The sequence below is a fragment of the Amblyomma americanum genome, chromosome 1 (assembly GCF_052857255.1).
Source record: "Amblyomma americanum isolate KBUSLIRL-KWMA chromosome 1, ASM5285725v1, whole genome shotgun sequence".
In the NCBI taxonomy this organism is placed as follows: domain Eukaryota; kingdom Metazoa; phylum Arthropoda; class Arachnida; order Ixodida; family Ixodidae; genus Amblyomma; species Amblyomma americanum.
Genome location: NC_135497.1, coordinates 100453589 through 100463678, shown reverse-complemented (window position 1 = coordinate 100463678; position 10090 = coordinate 100453589). Strand labels below are relative to the sequence as shown.

Here is a 10090-nt window from a genome sequence, read left to right as displayed (position 1 = left end):
CAAACGGAATATTCCTTCTAGGCTCGAAAAGCCTTCATTGGGAAGCTTTCGTCATTGCACTGCTCGAAGGCAGGTGCGCGCCCGACCTCCGGGAGGGGCCGGCGTGAAACCCGGCCTCGTCCGCACAAGGCCCCATTTCGCGTATTGTCCGTGGCATATACGCAGCCACCGAGCCCGATTGAGATGTTCGCGCGCGATAAAAGGCGCCCATGCGTCACAGCCCAATTGGCGCTGCCGGAGGGCGGGGCGCGAGTCGCTGCTCTGCGTGGGTTGCACGCACGCAGGGGGTTCACTTGCCGGGCCCACGCCGCGGACCCGCTGCAGGACTGCGCCCCGGGAAAGCTGGGAGTGTCCCGACCGAGGTGCGACTAAAATGTGCTAATGGCAGCCGCCCGCGGGGCCTGTGTTTACGCGGCGTACAGCAGCCCCCGTGGTCCGCTCTCAGACATGCGGGCTGCTCTGCGCGGGGCTTCACCTGGCTGTCGTACCCGCCACCAACGTGCGTGGCTGCTCGACCATATGGCTGCCGAGGGCCCTTCTTCCCCGCTTTTCCTGGCCTCCTTAAACTTGGAGATGAGAGCGCGTCCTTTCTCTGCTTATCGGTTTCTGTAATTGCTAATGGTGCGGCCCCTGGCTAGAGCCGGGATGTTCCTGCCTGTTGTGCGAAGCGGGTTTTGATTGGTTACGTCTTTATTGGATAGCAGCATGGCTGGCTTATTTCTAATGCACACTGAACGGACAAAGCTTGAGCAAAGCGGGGGGTTTGATACTTGATTATTGCGTGCAATACGGTTGGAGGAAACACCGGTTAGAGGTGTTCGGCCACTCACCAGTACATGATATAGTGTAGGCACAAACATAATTTAAGAACTGGGAAAGGTGAGATGCCCTGTTGTAGAAACAGGGGCTAAGTAGAGCGGTAGACAGTGCACATTATATACAGAGACGGCCACATTTTCGGGGAGGGACAGAGGGTCGTAGCTACAGTCGGTTAATTAACTGCTTTTCCACGTCGCTGCGTTTCCTTGCACTTCCACTAAATTGTTCCCAGTGTTGCTTCATTAGCAGTTTTCCTTGCCAAGAATTATATGCTTTCGATGTTCTACTCGCGCCATTTCTTCTACATCAATAAATTGGATTTCAACGCTGGCCTGTGTAATTTTTCATATGCGGCCATTCACGGTGTTGCAAGAAACACTAAGTAATTTTCAAAAATAGGATTTTTGAGACAAAAATATGGCTTTTGTGGCATGGTAATGCCACGGTTGGCGGACGCCAGAAAACTGGTGAATCATCTTAACTATTAAGATGACTAACTAATTTTCAATAATTAACTTTTTAACTAATAGAGTTAGGCGTCTGGTAGCAATTAGAGATTTGTACCCGGCCGTTAGTAATTGTCATATCAGTTTTTGGAATTTCGAAAACGCGGTTACCCTCGCTGCTGTCGCTCGAGAAAATTTGGCTGCATCGTTCGAAAATACATGCGCTTTCAAAAAGCATGCAGGCAAAGCAACGTAACGTAACTAGTCAAAAAAGCCAAATTTTGTCAAGCCACAGCGGCGAGGGTAACCGCGTTTTCGAAATTCCAAAAACTGATATGGCAGTTACTAACGGCCGGCTACAGATCTCTAATTGCAACCAGACGCCTAACTCTAATAGTTAAAAAGTTAATTACTGGAAATTAGTTAACCATCTTACTATAGTTAAGATGATTCACCGGTTTTCTGGCGTCCGCCGTCCCTGGCATTACCATGCCGCAAAAGCCACATCTTTGCCTCAAAAATACTATTTTTGAAAATTACTTAAAGTCTTCCTTGTAACACCCGGTATAATGAGCCGGTAAAGTGTCCAGGAGCGGATATGGGTGCGATGGTGGGGGCGGTCCAATTTGACCCACGCATTACTAGGACTTTTTTTTTTTTTCACCGAAACAAACGGAGTTCAGCATGATTTTCCGCTGTAAAATTTCTCGCTTGGCGGGGGTGAGGAAGCGCGCCCCCTTTCGCCCTGCCCATAAATCTGCCTCTTAATATTGTCCGTGCTAGTCTTGCCCACTGCAGTTCCTGTCTGCTCCTGATGTGAAACAAATGCAGCGTGGGAACGTATGGCATGGGAAAGGGATAGATTTTTTGTGGCTATTCAAACTCCGAAAGGTATTTTTTTTTAATGCACAAGACATAAGTTCGCCGAGAGGGACTTCGTAGAGCAGATGAAGTCCCCGAGATATTAGCAGCATCTGTATGAAACGCAGGGGTCTAGGTCCCGTAAAGATAAGCTCAGTCACAAGAACAAAGAAAATAGAAAGATAACACCGAACGCATTCCCTACAAAGCGAACGATATCAGCGTTCACGCAGAGTTCTCAGCAGTTTCCCGATGCAGATTTCTGTTTGTTTCTTCAGAGAAACCCTTTCAACCGGTATGCTTTTACAGAGAGCTGAACAGGCTGAAAAGCTGAAATTTCTATCCCACCGTTCTACCCTAATCTCTGCAACTCCGGCTACCAGCTTCTTAACGAGATATCTGTAATCGTAAGCTTTACGCGTATGGTCACTGTAACATGCTTTTGACTCCGCGTGTGCCATTTATCGCTTTATTGAGTAACCCCCTCCACGTCTCCTTTCTTCCCTTTCACTCCGATTCCCATCACATAGTGGCGTAACCGCTCAGAGGCTTGTTAATTATGGCCTACATCTCCGCATTTTCTTGCGCTCAGTTTTTTTTTTGTGTCTTATCAATTATAATTTAATTGCGCCTCGACAAGATGACTAACATGTCTCCTCAAATTCTGAGCGCAGCTTTGACCTCGACGACATCCCTTCCTAGATGTGCCATCGATCTTTGCCTTACGGGAGCCCTGAAGAACAAAGGACCTCGACAGGTGAGGAGAAGGGTTTTCCTTGCCTTACACAGGTAAGTGCTCCACTATAGGGCTGAGAAGAAAGAACCGTTGCCTGGCTGCTTTTGGCAAAGACAGTACGCGCACTCATTGTGTGTGCGAGCACGCCTCTTAAGACTATTTTTGACAGATGAAGGTCCCGTAAGCACGCAAGGATGGTTTAATGGGGGACTGAGGACAACTTTATCCAATCGTCGTTCTTAGTAAAAATAGACTTTGTGGCTCTTTCTGGCTGCGCTGATGCTTGCCGGGCGTCAAAAGTCGCATTTGTTGCTGATAAAATTACACTCTAAAAGTGAAAATGTTTCTTTTTTCGCCACTCGATTCTAAATCGGGACGTCGAGAAAAGGACTCGGTGATCACTGTTGGAAAGTGAATAGCGGTATAGCATAGCCTCGGAGATTTGTGTGAAACGGTCTCGACGTCATGGCAATTTGCTTGTAAAAACGGCCTGTGGCGGCGATGCTTGTATTTCGCTGTCTGACCTTTCCTATAGCTTATAAATGCTCCGTTTTCGGCGAAAGTAGAGTCTTTCTCATTAGAACGCGGTAATCTATTGATAGGGACCAAGTTCAGTTCGTCCTCATAGTCCCTTTAAGATGGGAATGGTAAAATTGGCCAGCATAAAGTGTCTATTTTTTTATTTTGTTACTATAAAATGCCAGGATTTCTGAATAAAATATATACTCGAAATGGCGCAATAAGTATGAATGCTGGGTGACACCTAAAGATGGCGTCCACCTCTTCCATTCGCTTTTTTAACTTACATGACATCAATTGGTGCAAACAAACTTTTCATATCATATAAAAACAGATCTATAGAGCTGAAAACGAGCTTGTTACCCACAGAATGCAGGCAGGTTACATACATCTACCTATGTCGGTTCTCGTGCTCTATGTGTACAGCACAGCCAGAAAAAACTTACGACTCCAGAAGTTTATGGAACACAAAGCCACGAATAAACTGAATTTTCTCACTCCCAAGAGGCGCGTCCTGAAGTTTCTAGGTTGCACGCACAGTGCATGCCGCGCAGGGAAATCCAGAGCACACCGTTCTCTTCGTGGCTGCATGCTTGGGCTGCCAAGCATTTGCGGCTTTTTTTAAATGATATTGTGACGAAGCAGACGAAGCTGGCAGTGGCGCGGCACTGTACGCAAGCAGGCAAGTCGAACAAAAGTAGCTTTCCTTTGCATCCGTATGGCTGCGCTCGGGTGGATGTCAATGAGTAATCACCGCACCGCTACGAGCATGGTCACGAGAATGCCCTTCTTCTTGCTGCAGGTGCTGCTGCTATCATTCTTGGGCCAGCTGTCTCCTGTAACGCCGGCACCGCTATGGCTGGATATACCACAATTCCCTTGGTGTCCTGATGCCGCAAAGAATTGTGCGACCGGATCCTCAGCCGAGTACACCGCATCACCGTATCCACCACTGCCAGTTCTGGACGCTGCGGTGTACGCAGTCCGGCAACACGGAACAGCGTCAGCTGACCCAGCCGCACAAAAGCGCCCACCTTTCACCGACGCACCGGGCCACGGCACCGCAGTTACGATGTCACGCTCACCGCTGATGTTCTTCCAGGTGCTGCTGCTATCATTCTTGGGCCAGCTGTCTCCTGTAACGCCGGCACCGCTATGGCTGGATATACCACAATTAACTTGGTGTCCTGATGCCGCAAAGAATTGTGCGACCGGATCCTCAGCCGAGTACACCGCATCACCGTATCCACCACTGCCAGTTCTGGACGCTGCGGTGTACGCAGTCCGGCAACACGGAACAGCGTCAGCTGACCCAGCCGCACAAAAGCGCCCACCTTTCACCGACGCACCGGGCCACGGCATCGCAGTTACGATGTCACGCTCACCGCTGATGTTCTTCCAGGTGCTGCTGCTATCATTCTTGGGCCAGCTGTCTCCTGTAACGCCGGCACCGCTATGGCTGGATATACCACAATTCCCTTGGTGTCCTGATGCCGCAAAGAATTGTGCGACCGGATCCTCAGCCGAGTACACCGCATCACCGTATCCACCACTGCCAGTTCTGGACGCTGCGGTGTACGCAGTCCGGCAACACGGAACAGCGTCAGCTGACCCAGCCGCACAAAAGCGCCCACCTTTCACCGACGCACCGGGCCACGGCACCGCAGTTACGATGTCACGCTCACCGCTGATGTTCTTCCAGGTTTGTCCGTACGAAACTTCCTGTTACCGAAATGATGATGTTTGCCTTTTCGCGGTGTCGTGGCCACCCAATTCTTTCAAAAGTGTTCGTGCTGCTTTGATGTACCTTTGGCGCGTCCTACTGCTCGGTGGCGATGTTGAGTCCAACCCTGGGCCCATGACTAAGGCACAAGAGGAAAAGCTAGACAATGTTGCTCTTGCGGTCCAGCGGCTGGAAACTAGCCATACAACAGTTCTGGAATCATTGAATAAGATCCTTAACATTCATATCAGCCTAAAGAATGACTTGGATGCACTAACAAAGCGTGTCGTTGAACTGGAATCTAAAATAGAATTGGCGCCAGCTGCTCAGTCCCAGTTCATCCCGAATTTAGAATTCTCTAAAATGCAAGACAAAATTGACGATTTAGAAAACCGGTCTAGACGGTCGAATGTTCTTTTTTATGGCATCCAAGATACAGACGATGAAACCTGGGATACTTCGGAGCAGCTCGTGAATGAATTTTGCTCCACCAAACTTGATGTCTTATCAACCTCGATTGTGAGAGCGCATCGTCTGGGCCGTTTTTCGCCAAGTAAGAAGAGACCAATCATTGCAAAATTCTACAATGATAAAGATGTTGAATCTTTACTAAGCAACGGTTCAAAGCTCAAGGGTACAGATTTCAGCATCTCTCGCGATTATTCTGAGGCCGTCCGACAAAAGCGCCGTCATCTCTGGCAGTACGCCAAATCCGTGAAAAAGGAAGGCGACCGCATTCGTCTCGCATTTAATAAGCTTCACATTAATAACGATGCCTATGTATGGGACACTAAGGCTGATCGCGTGGTATGTGTTTCTCAGCACCCCTCGCAAGAAGACTGACGTTCTTCTGTCACTTACTCAAATCAGATCCCAGCTTTCCTTTTTTCTCAAAGTTCGTCATGTAATACTCCCAAAACCATTTCTTTCCTTTACACTAACATCAGAAGTGTTTTATCGAAAGATGTCGCAATATCTTCGCTAATCGACTCGTGCTCCGCATCATTAGTTGCGCTAACCGAAACATGGCTCAGTGATGTTATTCCTGATGATTCAATTTTTGTAAGCCAGACACATTTTAACATCTTTCGCTGCGACAGACCGTACCGGAGAGGAGGTGGTGTACTCTTGGCGATAAGGGATGATTTGGCAACTGTGCCTCTCATGATTAGTTCTTTTCTTGAGTGTACATGGGTTTCTTTTAAGTGTTGTTCTAAAGTTATAATTATTGGTGTTTTTTACCGTCCTCCTAACATGAATAATGGCTTTTCTTCTGAATTTAATCGAATTCTGTGTGAAATCTGTACGCGTTTTCCTAACTGTACTTTACTCATATTTGGAGACTTTAACTTTCCTAGTATCAACTGGTTCACACAATCCGTCACAGCGAGTGAAACTGAAGCTAACATGTTTCTTCAATCATGTCTTGACTTTTCACTATCGCAACTCATTACCAATCCCACGCGTCGCACATCGAGTACTGCCAACATTATAGACTTAATATTAACAAATAATCCCGATATTTGTTCAGACATTATTCATTTAGATGGCATTTCGGATCATGACGTAATAACAGGACGCATAACTGGTTCTTTTAACGAAAAGAAAACGACTGTTAAACAAATCAGATGTTACAACAGAGCTAACTATGAAAAAATAAATTCCGAATTCGAAATTTTTTCCACCCAGTTCATTAATCAATATTTATTGCGCACTGTTCAGCAAAACTGGGATTTATTCAAGAGTACTTTTAATAAACTTATCGATGATTTCGTTCCTCTAATGACCATTAGATGTAGCAGCAGTGCACCATGGTTTACCCAGAAGTTGCGACGTGCCAATAACAAGAAAAAGCGATTTTACCGACAGGCAGTGAAAAATGGTGTTCTAAGCGCGTGGGAAAAGTACAAGAAATGCGACAAGGACTACCAGTCACTACTGAAATCCACTCGACGTCACTTTTTCAATCACGACCTGTCATCTCTGCTAACCAACAACCCTCGTAAATTCTGGCGCATCATAAATCCTGGCTTTCAACCCGACATTTTGCTTTCCGACAGCGACGGCGTCATAATTAAAGAGTATGAATGTGCTCAGGTTTTCAACGACGCCTTCTCATCAGTATTCACCAATGAAGACATTAGCGCATTCCCTGACTTAGATATAATCCAAGATATTTGCATGCCTGAAATAGTTATTAATGAAACTGGTATTTTAGCTTTATTAAACAATCTTAAAATAACTAATAGTTCGGATCACCTCGGTTTCAACAATAAGTTGCTGAAGAACACATCCCAAAGCATTAGCGCTGTGTTGTCCTGTTTGTTTTCGCAATCATTATCGCACGGATTAATTCCTAATGACTGGCGGATAGCCAAAGTAATACCTATATTTAAATCAGGTGAGCGTTCCTCTCCATTAAACTATCGACCCATCTCGTTAACCAGCACTGTTTGCAAACTACTCGAACATATCATTCACAGCCAAGTCATCAGCTATCTCGAAGATCATAACATTATTTTCGATTATCAGCACGGTTTTCGCAAGGGATTTTCTTGTGATACTCAGCTGGCTTTATTAATGACTTACAATTATCACTTGACGCGGGCTTTCAGGTCGACGCAGTGTTCCTGGATTACTCAAAAGCTTTCGATCGGGTTCCTCATCAAAGACTTCTACTGAAACTAGCACAGCTTAATATACACCCTAACGTGCTCGCTTGGATTAAGGACTTTCTGTCATCTAGAACTCAGTTTACCTCCGTTAATAATTCTAACTCTTCCTCTGCTAATGTGACATCTGGGGTACCACAAGGAAGCGTGCTAGGGCCTTTGCTTTTTCTAATCTATATTAATGATTTACCTGCCTGTGTAACATCTAGACTTCGCCTTTTCGCTGATGACTGCGTAATTTACCGTAACATTACTACAGACAGTGACCGCCAATCTCTACAATCTGACCTGAACGCAGTAAGCTCTTGGTGCTCATCATGGTTAATGGCAATAAACGTTTCTAAAACTAAACTAATATCTTTCACTCGCCGTACAGCTCGCATTCCAACCACTTATATTCTAAATGACAATACTGTGGAACTAACATCAACATACAAGTACCTTGGGGTGCACCTTCAGTTTGACCTAACATGGCATCACCATATCGACCTCACCCTAGCATCTGCTAACCGCTCACTTGGTTTTCTTAAACGTAACCTCAGATACGCCCCTATACACGTTAAAAAGCTTGCTTATATAACTCTAATACGCCCTAAAATCGAATATGCTGCGGCCATTTGGGACCCTATTCAAGCCTACGTTATCACTAACATTGAATCCTTGCAAAACCGTGCTGTTCGTTTCATATTTTCAGACTACTCACCCTTCACAAGCCTTTCAGCATTAAAAAAACGTGCCGAACTGGAAGATTTGTCATATCGCCGTAAACTTGCTCGCTTAACCCTTTTCCATAAGCTTTATCACCACCCATCCCTTCGCCGTGATTTGTTTCACTCACCTGATGCTCTCTTTCCACGCCGTGATCATTCTTTCAAAGTTAAACGCGTAAACTGTCATTCATCGTCTTATGCCAATTCATTTATTCCCCGTACTATCACTGAATGGAATAGTTTGCCATCAGTCATCGCCACAGAAACTGACAATAAAAAATTCCAAGAGCTTCTTCGCTGTGACGGAAATGTGTAAATGTTTGCTGTTTTTGTTAGTGTTCAATTTTTCTTTGTGTGATGCCTTATGTTTTAATTAGCGTTACTTGTTGAAATGTATCGCGATTACTTATGATTGTACCCCCCCCCCCCCCCCCCTATGTAATACCCTCTTCTGGAGGGCCTTTAGGGGTAACTTGAATAAATAAATAAAAAACCTACTTCTACCTGTGGGTTTCCCCTAAATATTTAACCAACACAGCTCCCACTTCGAGTTATTGACCAATTCGCTCTCGCCCTACCATCAGCTTGCCGTCCCAGTTAGCTCAGTTGGTAGAGCGACTGCTCCGGTGAAGCCGTGGTCCCGGGTTCGAACCCCGGACCAGGACGAATTTTTCTTTAGCTACGAAGTTTCTGTGGAAGCTGTATAGCTTTCCTCTGTAGCCGCATGGCTGCGCTCGGGTGGATGCCAATGAGTAATCACTCCCTTATTATGCGATCGTGCTGTAGCTTGTTCCAAGCTCGACAGTGTGAATAAGCAATTAAAACATCCGAAATTGAAAATTCTCTCTGTGAGAAGAGCACAACAGGCGTCAGAGGCGGATTTGTGAGGTATTGGAAACACCCACCCTCCCCAAGCGAGAAATTTTGTAACAGAAAACCGTGCGAAACCCATTTTTCGAAGCAAGAGGTGTCATAAATGCATTGTTGCGAAAATAAAAGCGCCCCCCCCCCTTCCCCGCGACTTCTATTCCTTCCCCATCCGCCCCTCCAAGAGTCACCCATAACTCCTCCCCTGACGGGCGTTGATATCGCCACCAATCTTATATAGCGGCACAAAAATCGAGTATGTCCAGGCATTCACATTCCTTGGCATAGATTTTACAGCTACAATGTCATGGGATTCCCACATCAGCAAGGCCTGCACCACCCTTTCTAAATTCATAGGTATCGTCTCTCGTAATAAACACATTCTGCCTGTAAAAACGAAGCTTGACCTTTATTACGTATTCTTTTTCTAAAATGTAGGGTATTGTTATTTTTTGTGGGGAAACACTACTATGTCGAATATTCAAAAGCCTTTTGTTCTCCTGAAAAAAAAATGCTACGGATCGTTACAAATGCCTCCTATGACGCCCCAACTCGCTCCATACGACAAAAGTAAAAAATAATCCCGGTTAATAAGCTGTCTGAGTACAGGTTAGCTTGTTTTATAAAAAAAGTAACGGCCCAAAATGATCCCTTTTTGACCCGCATCATTCAACTTATACCACACAACACACCCTATGCAACTAGAGACCATGAAATGTTTGTGATACCCAGAAGTA

The 10090-nt window shown here is 45.8% G+C and overlaps 1 non-coding gene across 1 annotated transcript; it reads left to right on the top strand.

Moving 5' to 3' along the window:
* Window positions 1-9077: 9077 nt before the first annotated feature.
* Window positions 9078-9151, top strand: TRNAT-GGU (transfer RNA threonine (anticodon GGU)). The gene has a single exon. It is a non-coding gene; the product is annotated as a tRNA-Thr (tRNA).
* Window positions 9152-10090: the final 939 nt, after the last annotated feature.